At 45.0% G+C, this 18,065-nt stretch overlaps 1 protein-coding gene and 1 long non-coding RNA gene across 4 annotated transcripts in view; one reads left to right on the top strand and one right to left on the bottom strand.

The window, feature by feature from the left end:
- RARS2 (arginyl-tRNA synthetase 2, mitochondrial) overlaps positions 1-18,065 on the bottom strand; it is an 816,998-nt gene that overhangs the window by 533,151 nt on the left and 265,782 nt on the right. The window lies entirely within an intron of this gene.
- LOC138452631 (uncharacterized) lies at positions 9,187-10,276 on the top strand. Its single transcript, XR_011260274.1, has 4 exons — positions 9,187-9,370; positions 9,472-9,605; positions 9,765-9,905; positions 10,186-10,276. It is a non-coding gene; the product is annotated as an uncharacterized lncRNA (long non-coding RNA).

Consider the following 18,065-nt stretch of genomic DNA (forward strand, 5'->3'; position numbering starts at 1 on the left):
ATACTAAACTGGAAGAGTACAAAACTGAGCTTGAACAAAAGAAGGTTAAGAAATTCAAGCGTGATACCTACGATTATATTAATGACGAAGTTTATACATGGATGGAGAGATATGGTCCAGTAGCACCGAAAAAGCTTTTCAAATATACATCAGACAACACTAGCAGCTCTGACTCAAAGGCCCAGAGAGATTCAGAAAACACCTACAGAACAAACAATAGACAATGTAAACCAAACAACTGGTCCTGTGGCACCAACACCCTCCTCGTCGGCTTTTTTAGGCGCCCTTCCAAAAGAACCCGCAGGGGGAGGAGGAAACCCAAGGAACAAACCGCAAACAAGACTACAGCAAAAGAAAACTTAGTCATTAACATATCTAGCCGAACCTTGAGCAAGCCAGAGGAGGACACTTTACAAAAAGGTCCGAGTTTCGTACCAACCTATGGGACCACCCTGTTCGACACAAAGATTGAATTATACAAATTCATCAGAAAATTTAAACTTAAAGTCTTCTTTGAAGAACTTGAAGTCCAAGATAAACCAACTGAAGGTCCAGACTTCCAGGAATTCAGAGCGAAAAGCGGATTTGTTCCACCTATCACGGTTCCATCTATTGACATCTTTCAGAAACTAGTGACCCGCGACTTAGAGAGGATCAGCTATAAAACCCCTACATATAGGAATTTGAAACCTCATGAAATGAGATTGATTAAGGATCTTTACAGTGACAATAGTGTGACTATTCGCCCAGCTGACAAAGGGGGCGCATTAGTTATCCAAAATACAGTGGATTATGAAATAGAATGTATCAGACAACTTCAAGATAGAACAATATATACTACCTTGGACCAAGATCCAACCACTGCAATACGACTGAATCTGAAGACTCTGCTGGATAAAGCTCTTGAGCTAGAATGGATCAATGAACACACACACAAGTTTTTGCTCAATAATCACCCTAGGATCCCGAACTTTTATACATTACCCAAGATCCACAAGGACACCATTAAACCACCAGGGAGACCTATAGTTGCAGGTATGGAAAGCATCAACCAACCATTGGGTATTTACATAGATTTCTTCTTACAGCCTCTCATACAAAAAACCTCCACATACACTCGTGATACCACCCATTTCCTTCAAAAACTTAGCTCCACCACTTTTCAACAGGATGACCTGATGTTCACTATTGATGTCAGAAGCCTTTACACATCTATACCACATGACTTGGGCATCGAATCAGTTGAATGGCTATTATTACAAGCATCAGAAATCCGTGCACAGAAGGAGTTTATACTGGCACTGTTACAGTTCATTTCAGAAAATTCTTACTTTCAATACGGTAACCAGTTCCATCTACAAACTTCAGGAACATCTATGGGGGCCACTATGGCACCCACATATGCTAACTGCTTTATGTTTAAATTTGAAACGGACAATGTACTCAACAAACAGATGTGGAATAAAGACATCCACTTATGGACATGTTATATAGATGACATTTTCGGCGTGTGGGGAGGCACGAGGGCTGATTTTGACTCTTTTTTTGAATACCTTAATAACATCGATCAACGTATTCAATTTACGAGGGAAATCTCACTTGACACTATTACTTTTCTGGACGTCCTCATCAAAAAGCAAACCACCGGCTACAGCACCTCTCTGTTCCGCAAACCAACTGACCGCAATAATCTTCTACACCGTTTGAGTTTTCATCAGCCTAGTTTGCTCAGAAATCTTCCATATAGCCAACTGTTACGGGTAAAGAAAATTGTAAGTGACCCAGAGGACTGTTCAGCTCAACAGCCTGTGATGAAAGAAATGTTTTTGGCACGTGGTTAACAGAAGGAACTTGACTTGGCATCTGCCAGGGAGAGCGCCATGGCACGCAAAACTCTGGTATCAACCCAAAATCCTAAAACGAAAAGAGAACGTCACCTGTGTATGTTTCCAAATTCTCAATTCAAAGCAATAAGATTAAGAAAACCATCAGCAAACACTGGGGGATCTTGAAAAACGACACCAGGGTACAGAATTTATTCAGTGAATTACCGGTGTTTGCATACCAGCGCAGCAAGAATCTCAGGGACGAACTGGTACACACCAGACCGCCTCTCAAAGAACCCATAACTCAGAGAACTGGTACATTCCCTTGTCTTCATTGTAGTAACTGTAACTCAATCAAGGGGAATGTTATCAACCACCCAAGAACAGGAAGAAAGATTCTCCTAAAAACCTACAGAACCTGTGACAGCACAAACATTATTTACGGCATCAAATGCCCATGCGGAAAGTTCTATGTGGGCCAATCCACAAGAATGGCTAAAACGAGATGGACGAACACCGGTCTTGCATCCGGAATGCAAACATGAATTCAGCTGTAGCACGACATAGGATTGAAAATGGACACAATCTGACCCAAATAAGATTCGTGATTTTGGAAGCAATCGCAAGGATCAATCCACACGAGGACTTGAACCAGCGGTTGAACCGCAGAGAGACGTTTTGGATCGACAAACTTGGTAGTCTGGCCCCAAATGGAATTAATGAAGAAATCAATTACCACTGCTTCTTATGATCCGTAATTTTATCTGTTTTGATTGATATGTTCTTTGTACCCTATGAATGTGGACCTATAAGTTACCCTGCTGCATTTCCTGGACAAATTGTCTGGGACCCAAGGTGCCGTCTTTGACGACACCAACCGTAGCAGGGGTCTAGATATGTAAATTGAAAGCGTTACAATACAATACAATACAATATATAACCATGTGATCAGGTTTTCTTCTATGTACGACAAATGTCACTGTATCATGTTTGGACTAAAAGGGGTGCCCCTTGGACTTCCCCACCGATAACAGTATATATATGCTTATGTGTGAACTCAAGAGTTGCCCTTTATCTGAATTTCCACTACAGTCCTCCGCTTTACCAACTGAGCTATCGAAGGCCCTTTATATGTTACTAATGTTTTTACTGCACACCACTCACCAGGGGTCATCAGCCCTTGGCACGGCCAGACTGACATTTACATTTATGACTTTAGCATAGTATTTCTTTTATTTCTATCATTTCAATTTTGGTTTTCCATTTTTTAACACTCCACAATTCTTCATTAATAGCCATGAGGCCAGACAAATAATATTTGTCCTAAACAAACCCATGGGTTTGAATGCAGCCTCACATTTTCGACCGCGCGCCAATTTGGGCTGTCTTGCGGTCACGTGTCTTTTAAAGGAAGCGTTGCCCTAGCGATGCCTCGATGCTACAGCCGCAGTGTTTCACGAGCAGGCAACGGGAGCACTACAGTAAGCCGTGCCCAGCAGGGTAAGCTTAAACTTAACGCTTACATTTTGTTTCCGATACACGGATTTCACCCGCGCACCAACACATATGCTTTCTGATTACAGACATACTGCTGAAGGATGTTCTTCTGCGCTGATTTTACATCAGGCAGTTATGAATTCTAAACAGCTGACAACGCCACACACAGCACACGCATTTTGCTATTTCAGGTAAAACATTTTCTTTTCATTCTTTATCTCACTGTCATTAACTCATATCGTATAGAGTCTCATCATTTCCATTTCCTTTTTCTCAAATTTGCTTCCTCATCTTTACCATCTACTACTGTTACTTCAACCAAATGGTATGTTCTTTACATTCTCATATATATATATGACACTAACATGTGTTAATGTGTTTTGTCACATGATGATTGTTTACTTTATTTGATGATTTGGTATATATTATTTATAGACCTGCCCTGATGAAGGAAATGTTATTCCGAAATGCATTGGCAATTTTTTGGTCTGAAAAACTTGATGTGGCAATTTCTTCCTCACTAAGAGTGTATTAGTGACTTCTCGCATAAGAGATTCCTTTCTCTGATAAAATGATGTTGAAACACAACTGAACCTGAACGTTGTCACTCTTCAATCAACAATATATAATTTTTACTAACTAATTGAACTTGAAATTATTTTCGTCTACTTATAAACCCGGATTGGGTTCCTGTGAGAGCGGCTGTCAGACAGCACAGCAGTCATTTCACAAGGGCCTCGCATATCATTGCCCTGCTTAATCCCCATATAGCCAACAAACAAATGGGATTCTGTACTTATCCTTTCAGTATCAGTAAAAAACATAATTTGGGGATTAACTGTCCTCTAAGGGTGAAGTCACCCTCAATGGAACCCTGCTTGCCGTGTACCCAAAAGTGTATTAAGCATAGTAGGCTCACCACCTTAGTCCAAAAGGGCGTGGCTCCTCCTTGAGGAGAAGGGACGATTTCCCTAGATTGGTCACTGTTGGCACTTTGTTTAGCGTTTAATCTCTGGCACACTTTCCATCAGTGCAAGACACAATCAAATTTACTTAGATTCCTCATTAGTTTCCTTGGTGTATGGCTGTCTTATATGAAGCTGATCCGTCTCCTGAATTTTCATGGACTTTCATCTCACTTCTCTGTTTCACTTATTCATCTACTCAGTGTTTATTTGGTATTTCCAGTGTCTGGACAGAGATTAATCGACAGGAGTTCTGAACAGGTCCACTGCCATCGTACCCCTACTTGGTTAACAAGGTAGCCATGATTCTAGTCATGATATTTTTAGGATTTCACTACTGAAATGTAATTTATCAATCTGAATCAAACAAGGGAAGACAAATAGATTTCAACTTTCAATGAACGGGCATGCTACACAGTAAGCATTTGTACTATGCCAGTTGCATAGTAAGTACTCTACCAATGCTGAGGCTTGTCTGGAGAATTATCCATTGTGCCCAGGCTTAGGTTTTCAGACCTGGGACTGTTATAAGTATGAGAGGGGGAAGGGTAGGCGAGGATATGCAGCAGTATCAAGGTTAAGTGGGTAAGGATAGCAGGAAGATGGGCTGGTAGTGCTTTTATCTGCCTGTATTGGCTTACATGCATGTGTTCACAAAATGCCCTGGTTGGTGCAGGACTCTGTGCAGGGATAGACAGGAGAGGGTGAGGTGCAACGAAATGTTTGTTTTGGCAGCTTTCTATATTAATAGTATTTTTTGTAGCACTTGTGAGTTAGGAAGATTTACTACAAGTTCTTTGGTGAGAGCTTGGGAAGCCCAACCAATAGTGATTGGCATTTTGTCCTGCAAGATAATCCCAATGCTGACAGTGGTCATGCAACTGAGTATTCTAGGTTTACTCTAAGGCAGGAAGAGGGCTGATCATAAAGTCCAGTTTACACATGCGCACACAATCAGCACACACGAGCACCCACATGAATGTTCGCAAAACTATACAATTGTACATTTGAGGTGAAATATAGAATACAGGTAAATATTAAAAGTCAGCAAAATAAATCCAGCAAGGTTCCTCTAATAGATATGCAATAAAGCTTCTAAACCGATATGCAACACAAGGTTTCAAAGGAGTTAACTTTTCAATACTTTGTTACAGTTATGTAAAGGTTAAAAAGCTTTTCCCGTACAATATATGGAAGAAGGAGAACTTTTTAATACGTTTTTCCAGTTTAAAAAATGCAGGGTGTTTTTCCCATACACTGAAAGGAAGTCCATTGACAGCTCCTCGTTCAGGTAAAATGTAAGGTTTAAGTTACTTACCTGTAACTTGTGGGTATGGCATGGATTCACAAGCTCATGAATATTCCCAGTCAGGCTGGGATTCCTCGGTAAAAGAAAAAACGGTTTCATTTTCTTTTCAAAACTGTATTTCTCCTCTAAACCAATCACTGTCCTCTGGGTCATACTGCCCCCATCCAATGACAGTCCTTCCCCTAAGCTCCACCCACAGTGGCCATCTTTAAATTTGGTAAGCCCGTAAAGTGGCAGTATGAACCAAGAAGGGCCAGTGAGGGGAAGGAGGGAGGGTTTGCATGTGAATCCATGCCAGACGCACGCTGGAGAACAATAGTTACAGTTAAGTAACTTAAACCTCCTCAAGCATTGGGTCTGGCATGTGTTCACATGCTCATGAATAACGATTACACAGCAGTAAATATACATATACACAGCCACAGGAAGTGGCAAGGCTGAACAGAAGCAATAACACCCACCTCTGCAACAAACTCATCTCAAGTGAACAGGTTACGTAGCATTGCTTGGCCGACTTGGGACTCCTCCCTGGAATACCTGTCGACACAGTAGAACCTCGTGAAGGTGTGTGTGGACCTCCACGTAGCAGCCCTGCAGATGTCGAGTAGGGACACACCAGAGAGAAATGCTATTGTTGCTGCGATGGCTCTGGTGGAGTGGGCCTACTAGTCAGTCGATGACAGTGCATGATGCAGCCTGAGAGCCACCTAGAGATGGAAGCGTTCGATAAGGATTTTCCGTCCAAAGGTCCAAAGTTGACAAACAACCTAAAAGTCTTCACGAAAATTCTTCGTACGTGCCACGTAGAACTTCAAGTCACGAGCAACGATCAGCGAATGCAAGGCCTTCTGCGATGGAGACGACAGTTTCGGGAAGAAGACGGTTAACACCAAAAGTTTGTTGAGGTGGAATTCTGACGGTACCTTTGCCATAAAGGTGGGGTGTGTACGTAGTACCACCCTTGAAGCATGGAAAGACAAAATAAGGCTGCTTGCAAGACAGGGCCTGGAACATCCTGGCCGAGGTGATAGCCACGAGAAAGGCTGTCTTCCACGAGAGAAACTTGAGTGGGACTCGATTCATAGGCTCAAAAGAAGAGTCCCTTGAGGAACTCTTTGACGAATCTGTTCAACAACAGCAAATGTCTGCCCAGAGACCTGATGTACCGGGATATGGCAGCGAGGTGCACCTTGATCGAGGCGTGCGCCAATTCCGCCATGGCCAAAGAAAGCAAGTAGGATAGAAGTTGCGGAGCAGTAACACACAGAGGGGTAATCTTCAGAGCCCGGCGCCACACGGACAAATCGCTTTCATTTATGGCCGTAGCACTTCAACATTGACAAGGCTCTGCCCCTGGCCAGGATATCCTTACATTCCGCCGGTAAAGCATGAATGCCAAACTCTAGAGCTGCAGGAGCCATGCCCTCTGGTTCAGCAACTTCGGGTCGTGGTGCAGAATCGCCCCTCCCGCCTATGACATAAACCTCCTACTTGACCGAATTCCCATGACCTACATCTCCCGAGCCACCAGAGAGCAGTTGGACGCCCCGATCACCCTTGATGAGATTGCGGAGGCTATTTCTAGCCTCCCGAAGGGCAGGGCTCCCGGCCCGGACGGGCTCACCTCAGAATTATATCAGGAACATGTTGCCATTTTGGCCCCGAGATTACATGAAGTCTGGACCGAATCGCTCCATCTGGCTACCCTGCCCCAATCCCTGCAAGAAGCCCTTATAACTGTGCCCCCCAAGCCAGGTAAGCCCCTGGACGACTGTGGATCCTACAGGCCCCTATCACTTATAAACACAGATACCAAAATATTTGCCAAGGTAATAGCAAACAGATTCCTCCCCATAATGTTGCACCTGGTCCACCCAGACCAAATCGGCTTCGTCCACGGGTGCTCAACACCCCTCAATATCCATCAGCTTTTTAATGTCATGTCCAGAATCAATCCTAAAGACAATGCGGTTGCTGTTACCCTGGACGGCCAAAAGGCATTTGATATGGTGTCCTGGCAATATATGTGGGCAGTGCTGCAGAAAATGGGAATCGGCCCATGCACAATATCCTATATCAAACTACTATATACAAATCCCGTGGCCAGAGGTCTGGTTAACTCCCTAACATCGTCACCCTTCACGCTCCATAGGGGTACACGCCAGGGCTGCCCGTTCTCCCCTATATTATTTGCGCTAGCTATTGAGCCCATGGCTGACAGTGTCAGAGATAAACACACCCGCAAGGGTATACGACTGCGCCACACACCGGAAATAATATCATTATATGCTGACGATGTACTCCTTTATATTAGGGACCCTTCTGTACACTTAGACCCGATCATCCAGGATATAACAAAAAATGGCACTAGTCCGAAATATTCCCACTCACTACTGCAACCCACCAACCGGCATGTGAATTCCCTCTCCAGTGTTCCCCAGGAGGCATCAGATATCTCGGGGTTCAGGTATCCCTACTTAGATCCTCGCTACTGGCCGACAATTACACTGCTACTGCGCAACTCGTGGAGTTCAGGATGTCAAGGTGGCGTAACCTCCCGCTCTCCTTATCGGTCAAGCTGTCCCTAATCAAAATGCCACACACTGGTATAAACACCTAGATCCACCCCCACCCCACGTGAAACTTGCAAGTGAGGAGGTAAATATCATGTCCCTAATCCTCTAATGCACATACCACACCGATGCCCCGGCGGATCCCGTTGCCACCACGACCATGGCATGGAGACGACTACTGCAATCCCACCCCGAACATCATCCATACTATAAGTGGTTACCCATTTGGCACTTTCCGGGCGTCACCCCCACACATGACAAACTCCTCATGCGACACTGGCTTGACCTATGATATAGGGCGCTGTCTGATCTATACCCCGAAGGAAAATTCATCACCCCGCAGACCTGACACCCTGGTCACTCGGGATAATTGCTGGAGCGGTTAAAATATTTCAGACTAAAAGCGGCAGTTCCCGCCATGTGGCCCTCTTACCCTGACGAGCCCCTTTATTCACCCGAGATCTGCTACATATCCAATTCGGACGGCGGTAGGGGTAGAACGTCCTCACTGTACAAAATGCTGATGGCAAAGTCAGTAGATGCACCTCAGAAACCGCGGGACATATGGAGTAATGAACTGGGTTTGGCGATCACAGTTGCCATGTGGGGCAAAATGTGCTTACACACACGCAAGGTCTCCCTCAATTCCAGATTCAGATGTATGCAATATAAGCTTCTCAACCGACTATATTACATGCCTCACAGGGTGGGGAAATTTGCACAGAACCAGTCCCACGCTTGCCCGAGATGCAGATTTATGGAGGCCGACCATAAGCTGCCTAATTGAAACGCTGGCAATCTGTGGCTTCACAACTACGCGATTGCAACACGCATTTCACGTTGTGCTGCATCTAAACGTAGATTCTGTCTGATTTTTTCTTCATTTGGAGTGCAATTGAGCTGATGCTATGTGCAGCCCTTTGATTTCACCAGTAAGCTCCCTCTAATCACTGTTAGGATCGTATATGCTCGTGTTTACGCTGACACATGTGTCTTGAGTGAGATGTGCAGTCGCCTTGCGGTCACTGTGGTTTATTTGACAACTGTTTTACTCCCTTGCTTGTAGAGCCGTTTATTTGATACGCTGTCAAATTGCTGTCTTATTGATTGAACAGCCATGCCACTAAGTGTCTTCATCAGCATCCTTGAAGCCGTGCAACGAGTGGGTTCCGTGCTGTTTTACACTCTCAGTATTTTGAGGTACACATAATATTGTCTGTTACAATAACGTATATGCAGACTAGTCTGTACTATCTACTTGAAACAGAAGTACCGCTAACATGATGCTCTCTCTGATTCAGGGAGTGCTTCATGAATACAGCGTCTTGACTTTGTGGGACCGCTTATTTTACCTCCATTGCTATTACTGGCACAGCAGATCCTGGAGCCACGTAACACCACCCCTCGGTCTCTTTTTCCTAATATTAAGGATTATGTAAGTGAATCTATTTCCCTTTTTCTTTTCATGTAACTCTCTACAACACTGAGCGTTGATTACAACATTCGGTTGTTGCAGCAATTATACAACAGATCCAGTTCAACCATAATAATGCACAATACTAATGATATGGTTAATTTATATTTATTTTTATAGTGCCTTTCCTGTGCTCCCCTGGACGAATACATCTTGATGCACCTTGCTTCAGTTATGCTGCTCAGGGTCTTCTAGGTTTTATCGCCATAAGTCATTCATTGACCCTACGCGTTCTCTTCACACCTGATCCTATGATTACAAGTAAGAGGTCGAACCACTTTATGTGTCACACTTTTCTGTCACCTACTTATGTCAGTCTTTGTAAAATTGTTGTTCTTAAACCACTTGGTGTAGACAATAAATAGATGTTACAACTGTCTCCCATAGTGAAACAAAGGTCTGTTAAATACTAAAACAGTCTGTCAATATGAGAATATTTGCTCAGTTAGTTGTTTTCACAAACTGCATGGAGATGTAAAATTACAGTGAAGTGTTTTGAATCACATGTGGTAATCACATATTTATATATGTATTTCTTTAGATCTATGATGCCAGTATCACACCACCCACAAGGCCCATTGTGAATAAATGATCTGTCCTGAAGATGACCACAATATCCACCTTTGTATGGACATCTGAGAAAATGTCCAATCTAACGCTTGGCCGAAACATGTCGACTTTTCATATCTCAGTAAAAGACTAAAGTTAGGCGCTACTAAAACTAGTATATGGGACTATAGTGTGCATTTATTTTACCCATTCAGTCTCTTTTTTCTTGTTTGTTTCCCCCCCCCCTTGTCTTGGTTGTTGATATGTTGACACAGAGTATTTGTGTGCTTTTGTGTCTTTTTTACTATGTAGATGTATTAAATTGCTCTTTTTAGCTTTACATTCATTATTAAAATGTGTTCTCATGTACGCGTCTGCGCCCGACCATTTGTACCGGTTGACCTTTGTATAAATGTTGTTAGGTAGACAACTGTAAGTGTGACCATAAGTGTTTCTACCTCTTTGTAGGTTCTTTCGTATTGAGGGGTAGGTAATTCTCTGTGCCGGTTTCCGGCACTTAGCTTTTTTTGGCCGACCAGACCCACATGTTTTGGTCCTGTAGCGCGCTGGTCCCGTTCTGGGAAGCAGTGACTGAAGCCCTATCCGAGATAGTGGGGATCCAGATCGGCCCTGATCCACTTGCTATACTGTTTGGGTTGTGGGATGGGGCTGGAGCGAAGAAAGTGTCTAAGATTCTGAATGTTGGGGCCATGGTTGCCAAAAAATGTATACTACAGTGCTGGAAGCGCCGATTCTCCTCCCCCCCCTTTCGAGATGTGGTTGAAGGCCCTTACTTGGACTCTAATGTGCGAGGAAGACTACATCAATTCCCTCCTCACTAACACACGCCCGAAAAATGTGTGGACAGATTTCTGTAGCTACCTGAACAGTAAAGATGACCTAGAACTGCTCTCTTCTCCCCTGCCAGATGCACAGATTGAAATATGACCTTGAATTGCGAAAAGACTAATGGGCTGCAAATCCATCCCCCTCTGTAAACCTCTGTACGTATTGCTAATCCCAAACGTGTAACACCATTTGCTAATGTACTGTGTTGCGTGCCTGCTACTGTTCCTGGCCAATAAAGAAATGTTTTTAAAAAAAAGAAAAGAAAAAAAAAAGAAAATCAAGAAGTGTCCTGAAGAAAGGTCCAATAAGACACATTAACAAGATTTATCCAAGCATGTGTTTTCTGTAATCATTGGATCTAGAAACACATCAAATGGTCGACACGCAATCTATGTTTCAACAGCACTTTTGAAGCAACACTAGTGACAAAAATATCAATGTTGAAGCAAGTTTACCATTGATAGGCCCTTGCAATGTTTTCACGCTGTAGTACTAACCTCACAAGTGTTGCTGTCAAAATTGAACCTTGACATAAGGAAGATGTTCTTTTTCTCTTCTCTTTTTTGTTTTGCTCCCATTATTTGATTGAGACTGACTATGTTTTAATTGTGGTTGTATTTTGTGGCAACATTCTTCGTTGTGATAATATTAAAATATGTATATTTTTTCATTTAAAAAAAAAAAAAAAGAATCGCCCCTCCCTCTCTGGTGAGAAGGTCCGGGGAACAGTGGCAGACTGATGTGGCCACTGACAGATGCAGCAGGTCCGGGTACCAGATCTGTTGCTGCCACACTGGCACGATGAGCATTATCCTACAGTGGTACTGTCTGAGTTGATCACACGTAGCAGGAGTGGAAACAGGGCAAAAGCGTACAGGAACTGTCCCTCCCACAGGAACGAGAAGCAGTCCCCCCATGCTCCTCGGCTGAGGGAACTTGCTGGCAAACTTCTGGCACTTGAAATTATCCACCATCGTGAAGAGATCGATCTGGGGTTGGCCCCATTTGTCGAACAGAAGGTCTACCTGGTCCTGGCGAAGCTCCCACTCGTGGCACAAACTAAGCTCCCTGCTAGTGAAAAGGTACGAGGAACATGTCCTAACGAATGACCCAGTGCCACAAATCCTGGGCCTCCTTGGATAGTGCCAGTGGCGGGTCCCTCCTCCCAGAATATGCCCTGATGTTCCAGGACGTTGATGTGTAGGCCCTTTTCTTCCAGTTGCCAGAGGCCTCTGGCATGCAACTGTCCGGTGTGGGATCCCCGGCATTCTAGAGAGGAGTCCGAGTGCCAGGGGCATTCTCTGCTGGATGTCCGTGACCAGTGTGTGTAGTCATTAGAATATCCAGCGACACGTCCCTTGGTTTAGGGGTGAAAGGGGCCACTGGCGTAGGGTCTGGACTAACGTGCCCCCTTTTGTGTGCAGGGGACGTAGGCTCCCCACCCTCAGACTCTCCTGCTTCGTGGTCTGTATAGTAGTCGTAAGGAAAATCATTGTTGGCGTTGTCAGAGCTTGAATAGATCTGCTCCGGCTTTCCTGGTACAGCATGTAGGTCCACATCCTGTGGAGATTCCACTGGGGGTGCCTTCTCCTCCACTCTTTCCTTCTCTGGCGGTTTCTGGGCCGATGCGGTCGCAGGGCCTTTCCCCAGCCCCAGGGTGCCTGCTGCCTTTGATGCTGCCTCCACAGCTGTATCACGCCTAGGGGTCAAGGATACACGCGGGGTGGCCGTCGTAGACACCACCTTCATGGGCCTGCTCTCCTTCACTGATGGGGCCCTCGTCGAATCGGTTGACTTGGAAGGCTGAGAGGTCTTAGTTAGCTTTGACGGGTCATCCCCAGACTTCTCCCTCATCGGTTTGTCTGCTGATAATCAGAGTTTGGACAGGGTTAAGGACTTTCTCTTAGAAGAAGCCCCTTTCGTCGGCAGGCTCACCGGGGAGACTGATGGCGATCGCTCTCTGCCAGTTTTAGGACCCGAATCAGCGGTGAACCAAGTGGACTCAGCCTTGTGCACCGTGGCCTTCTCTTGGCCGCCTGAGGACAGGGCGTCCTCAAAGGATCTCGACTTCCTGTCGGATGGAGTTCGCTCTTCGTACTGTCCGGTGCTGGGTGAGGCATGACCCTGCCCGGAAGCCGAGTCAGGGGCCTTGCTTGATTTGAGCCACGCTGCCAGCCTGCTGTAGCGTTCCTTCTTGATTTTCTTGGGGAAACCATGGCACACCCCGCATCCATCTTTGTCATGGTCCGGATGCAGGCAATATAAGCATTCATGATGTAGATCTTCTACGAATACGTTCCTCAATCCACACTTTGTGCAGCGTTTGAAGAGGCTCCTGCTTTCCTTCTCCTCTGACATTTTTGAAAGGCGTGAAGTAGGCCCAAGGCCGGGCCTTCTCAAAACTTCTATGGACAATCTGACGGCAGATGAAGATCATCACCGGCAGCGGATACCCGCTGTCGGTAGCTGTCCCTTGGTCGAAAAAGATGAGCAAAAATCAGTCAAAATTGTTCAATTTTCTATAGTAAAATTTGAAAATGCACAAAAATAGCTCTGAGAGCACCGTGAGGACTCCCAACGCTGAAGCGTGCAGTATAAATCTGAAGATGACCACTGGAGGTGGGGTTTAGGGGGAGGACTATCATTGGGTGGGGGCAGTATGACCCAGAGAACAGTCATTGGTTTAGAGGAGAAATACAGTTTTAAAGTGAAATTTAAACTTTTTTTCTTTTACCAATGATTCCCAGCCTGACTACGGGGAATATACATGAGCATGTGAATCCATGCCAGACCCCATGCTGGAGAAGCACATGTTACCAGATTCTGGAGAAGCTTCAGAAGAAGCAAGCCTTGGGCTGGTGATGATGGAAGACCGTAGTAGAGGAGATGCAGAGCCAGGCTTGACAAACAAAGGCCTTAAGAAGGAAGCAGGCAGAGAAGTCTACAGAAAGAAGACGGGCAGAGTCACAGTGGAAGACCTCAAGAACTGATGAAGGCTACTACCAAATGGGTTTGGATTGGGAATGCAGGCTTCTAGGGTGTGTTGAAGGGTCTCACAGGGCTTTGGTGCAGAGGTCTGTTCCAGTGTCAACTTGCAACAAGGTTGGAGGACCAACAAGAAGCAACCCTCAAATCAGTGGATCCGTGCACAGCAGAAGTACTGTGAAGTACTCCCTTTTTCCCTTGAGAGAGTCCCTGGGCACAGAAAGGGCATCAGTGATAATAGTATGTGGTAGCTGGATACTTGTTCTGGGTGTGCACCACTGCATAGCTCTACCCTGACCCCCCATGTAGCCAATTGCTGCCTTGACAGGAGCAAAATGGCTGCCAAGTGTTTTTTTAGCCATGTGACTTTGGCATTTTCTATGCGATCATTCTTGAACTTTCTTTACCGTTTTCCCTATGTGATTTTTATTCGGAGCTCACAAAGCAGGTAAAGCGAAGGAGATCCTTTGCTTAAAGGCAAGGGATAGGACTGTATTGTGGTAAAGTGTGCTGTTCAAAAAGACTTCCTGTCGTACAAATTCTTGGAAAGTTCGACACAGCATATTTCCCTCGCTTACATGTAATGAAGAATCTGAGGAGGAATCAAAGTACATTTCATTGTATCCTGCACGGATGGAATGTGCGCTGGAGAGGAAACACTATAACAGCCACTCTCGCAGCACATTACAAAAATCAACCAAGAGGCCATATAAGCAAGGTGAGGGGCGCCCAAAGAGCATGGAGACTATGTGCGTTTGGTGTGGTGGAGAGGTGTTGCACTGTAGTGCAGAGCTGAGGAAACCAATGTTCAAGAGAAAAAGGTAACTGGAGGTTATGGATGAAACTGACGGGAATAAGGAGAGATTCTACTGCCTACTTGTTATGCAGTGGAGAAAATCGAAGAAGCAGCAATTGGTTACGGTCCGACGAGGGCAGGTGGTATGACTTTATACATACACATGATTGCACCAAAGCCAAAGACTAAACAGTTCCAAAAAGAAGGATGTCAAGGGGAAGCGCCTCAAATAAGTACTGCTTTGTATTATTAATAATTTTCCATTGCTTCCATCCCACCCCTCTCCCCCATGTATACTTTATTACTATCACAAAAAAACTGGTATCACAATACCGGAGTAGAAAGTTCTCCAAACTTTAAAAATCGTCTGGGTTTAAAACACACCAGTATTGTAGCAAACTACAAGAGTACATAACTAGGGCCAGGGTAAAGTTATCTACAAACTGATTTTTACAGCTGTATTCTGTGTACACTTTAGAGATTGCCTATCAGACGACGTAACAAACAATTCTGCAGCATAGCAGGGTTTTATTTAGTTCAAACACAGGGGTCGAAGGAGGGGTATAAACAAATCAGGACCCTTCTTGTAATTATGGAATAGGATCCGGGCCCTCCTCAAGGCTGTCCACCACGCTGCAGCCCACCTAATTACAGATGTCTGTAAATACAGCCACATCTCTTCCACCATGCATGCACTTCATAGGATCCCCCTCGACACCAGGATCCAGTTCAAACCTGCCTAAATCATCTGCATAATCTACAAAGCAGTTTTGAACAGCACATCAACATAACTGGCGGATAAACCACACATCTGGGGGCTCTCGCACTTCCCATATGAAATCCATCAAAAAGCTGGAGTCAAAGCTAGCCTGCAGAGAGAAGACCCACAACCCGTCCTGCCACACCTGACCTTCAGAGCCCGCAGCTGGATCATGTTCCAGCTGCAGGCTCTGAATGCCCCACCATTCTCCTGTGCCACCAAACACTAAACACTAAAAATGTGGCTTTTCCATCAAGGTCTGCCACATGAGTAAATCCACATTTTTCTGTCCTTTGGTCAAAAGTAATGGTCTACTGTCCAAAAACGCCATGCCCAGTGCTGGCTTCCAAATGTTATAAAGCAATCCACTGCTCTAGAAGAACAAACCAGGTAAGAGGGAAATATTGATAACCAAATCCAGAACTACAACAGACCCGTGGTATACCAGTCCAAGTTGCCTAGCCTGAAAGATCAGGTTTGGACAGTCATGACTCAACTGTGTAAAGTGTGAGAAACTTATGGCGACACAAGTAAAATAGACACAAATGATCACAGTTCAAGGGTGTTTATTGAACAATAAAAAATTATATGCGGGTTGTAAAAACGCCTAAGCCTATATCTAAGATGGGGACAGGTGTCGACCATCAAATGAAAATTAAGGCAGTTCTGGTGGCTTTGTGTCAAAATAAAAGGGGCCTATGCTAAGAAACCTAATGCCCGATCTTACAACTATTACATAAAGGGGCGTGGGATAGTTCTCCAGAAAAGTAAGAAGTGTTCTCAAATAATAAGTCAGGATGCAGTGGTTTGGGTCTACCTTCCCCACATTTTGCGCATGGGGTAAGGTGGAGTTGGTGGAGCACAGTACAGTTCCAATGGTAGTTCTAAGGACCGTTGATGGTTGAGTCTTGTTTCCTCTGAAAGTCTCTTGCCTTCGGGCCTGATGGGTTTGAACAACAAAACAAAAGTTCCTTTAACAAATGAAAGTTTGTTTCAAAAGTTCAATGTATGTGATGGTTTCACCCCTGGGTACCCCTCTTCTGGGCTGACCCATCTCAATTGTATTCCAAAGTCAAAATAGGGTGCTGGCTTCACCCCTGGGTCCCCCTCTTCTCGGCGGACCTTTCACGTATCACTTTCCACATAAAGTTCTGAAGAAAGCTTCTCCCTAGGCTCTCCCTCTGCCGGTCTCGGACCGCTCCTGACTGTCAGTACATGGGTGATTATTTCACCCCTGGATCTCCCTCTGCCGGGCTCGGACCTGTCTTGACTGCTAGTGCTTGGGTGATAGCTTCATCTCTGGCATCCTTCCTTCGGGTTCACTCTTGCCGTCTCTTTTAACTTCTGCTTTGGGGTGATATCTTTTCACCCTTGGATCCCCCTCCGCCGGGCTTCCGACCCCTCTTGATTCTTAGCCTACCTTCACCGGGTTTAGTATGGCTCTCAAGCAGGGTGATAGTGGCTCACCACTGGCCTGGGCTGACACCACCTTACTTTTAATGTTCACTTTTATACAGTTCAAAGGTTTCAGGATTCATTTCCCTTGCTTTCATGCCAATTCACGAATCAAAGTCTTTTGAATTTATGGGGCTTTTGCTCGACCCTCACGTATGACCACTTTGCATTCCTTTGGCGGCCTTCCTATAGCCTTCTGGTTTCTGTAGTTTCTCAATATGGGGCTCGACCAAAGTCTCTAGAGTTAGCACCCATGTGGTGCCACTTTTCTTTTGCAGCAGGTCTTCCCCTCACACTTAACAGTTCCTTTTAAAGTTCATTAGCCTTAGTTCAAAAACTTGGCACTTGGCGATTCTCACTCAGCACAGCCCGGTGCTTATTGATTCTCTCCTCGACTCACCGGCCGCGAGGAACTGCTTGGCTTTTGGCTTCTCTGGTGTCAAGGCTGGTACCATGGGTGCAGAGTCTACTCTGCTCCGCCTTATCAGCATAGGCCTGTCCTGTGTACCTTTCACATCTGCTGCAGGACACTTGTGCTATTGTTCGCGGTCTTAGGCTCTCATCGGGGTCTGGGAGAAAAAGGGCAAGGTTACTTTCGGCCTCGCCACCCTCTTGCTTCCTGCAGCCTTCCTCCTCCTTTTGAAATGCTGCTTGGCAGCCGCCTCGATGTGCTGTCTGCTGTGTCTGCCTTTTTTGCCTTGCTCCTACAGCACTCATCTACTCCACCTTTTATCCCTTTGGGGAAAAGGAAGGATCATCAGGTGTGTGTGATTATCGTCAGTAATTATCTGACTCTGCCTGACCCTTGGTAAACAGTTTCAACATTAGTCCATTTTCTGTCACAGTAAAAAAAAGTATTTGTATTGGAAAAAGAGGGGGTTAGGGGTTTCGAGTGTCCTACGGTGTAGGATGGGGCAAAGGTGTCACAAGAAAGAAAATGGTTAGGTAATTCAGAAAGGTTGGGTTTGTAGGAGTTGTGTAACAAATGGGAAGGACCGGTATTCTTATCAGAAACTAAACAAGGGGA

This window comes from Ambystoma mexicanum, chromosome 4p (genome assembly GCF_040938575.1).
Source record: "Ambystoma mexicanum isolate Mex_15411 chromosome 4p, UKY_AmexF1_1, whole genome shotgun sequence".
Taxonomy (NCBI): Eukaryota; Metazoa; Chordata; class Amphibia; order Caudata; family Ambystomatidae; genus Ambystoma; species Ambystoma mexicanum.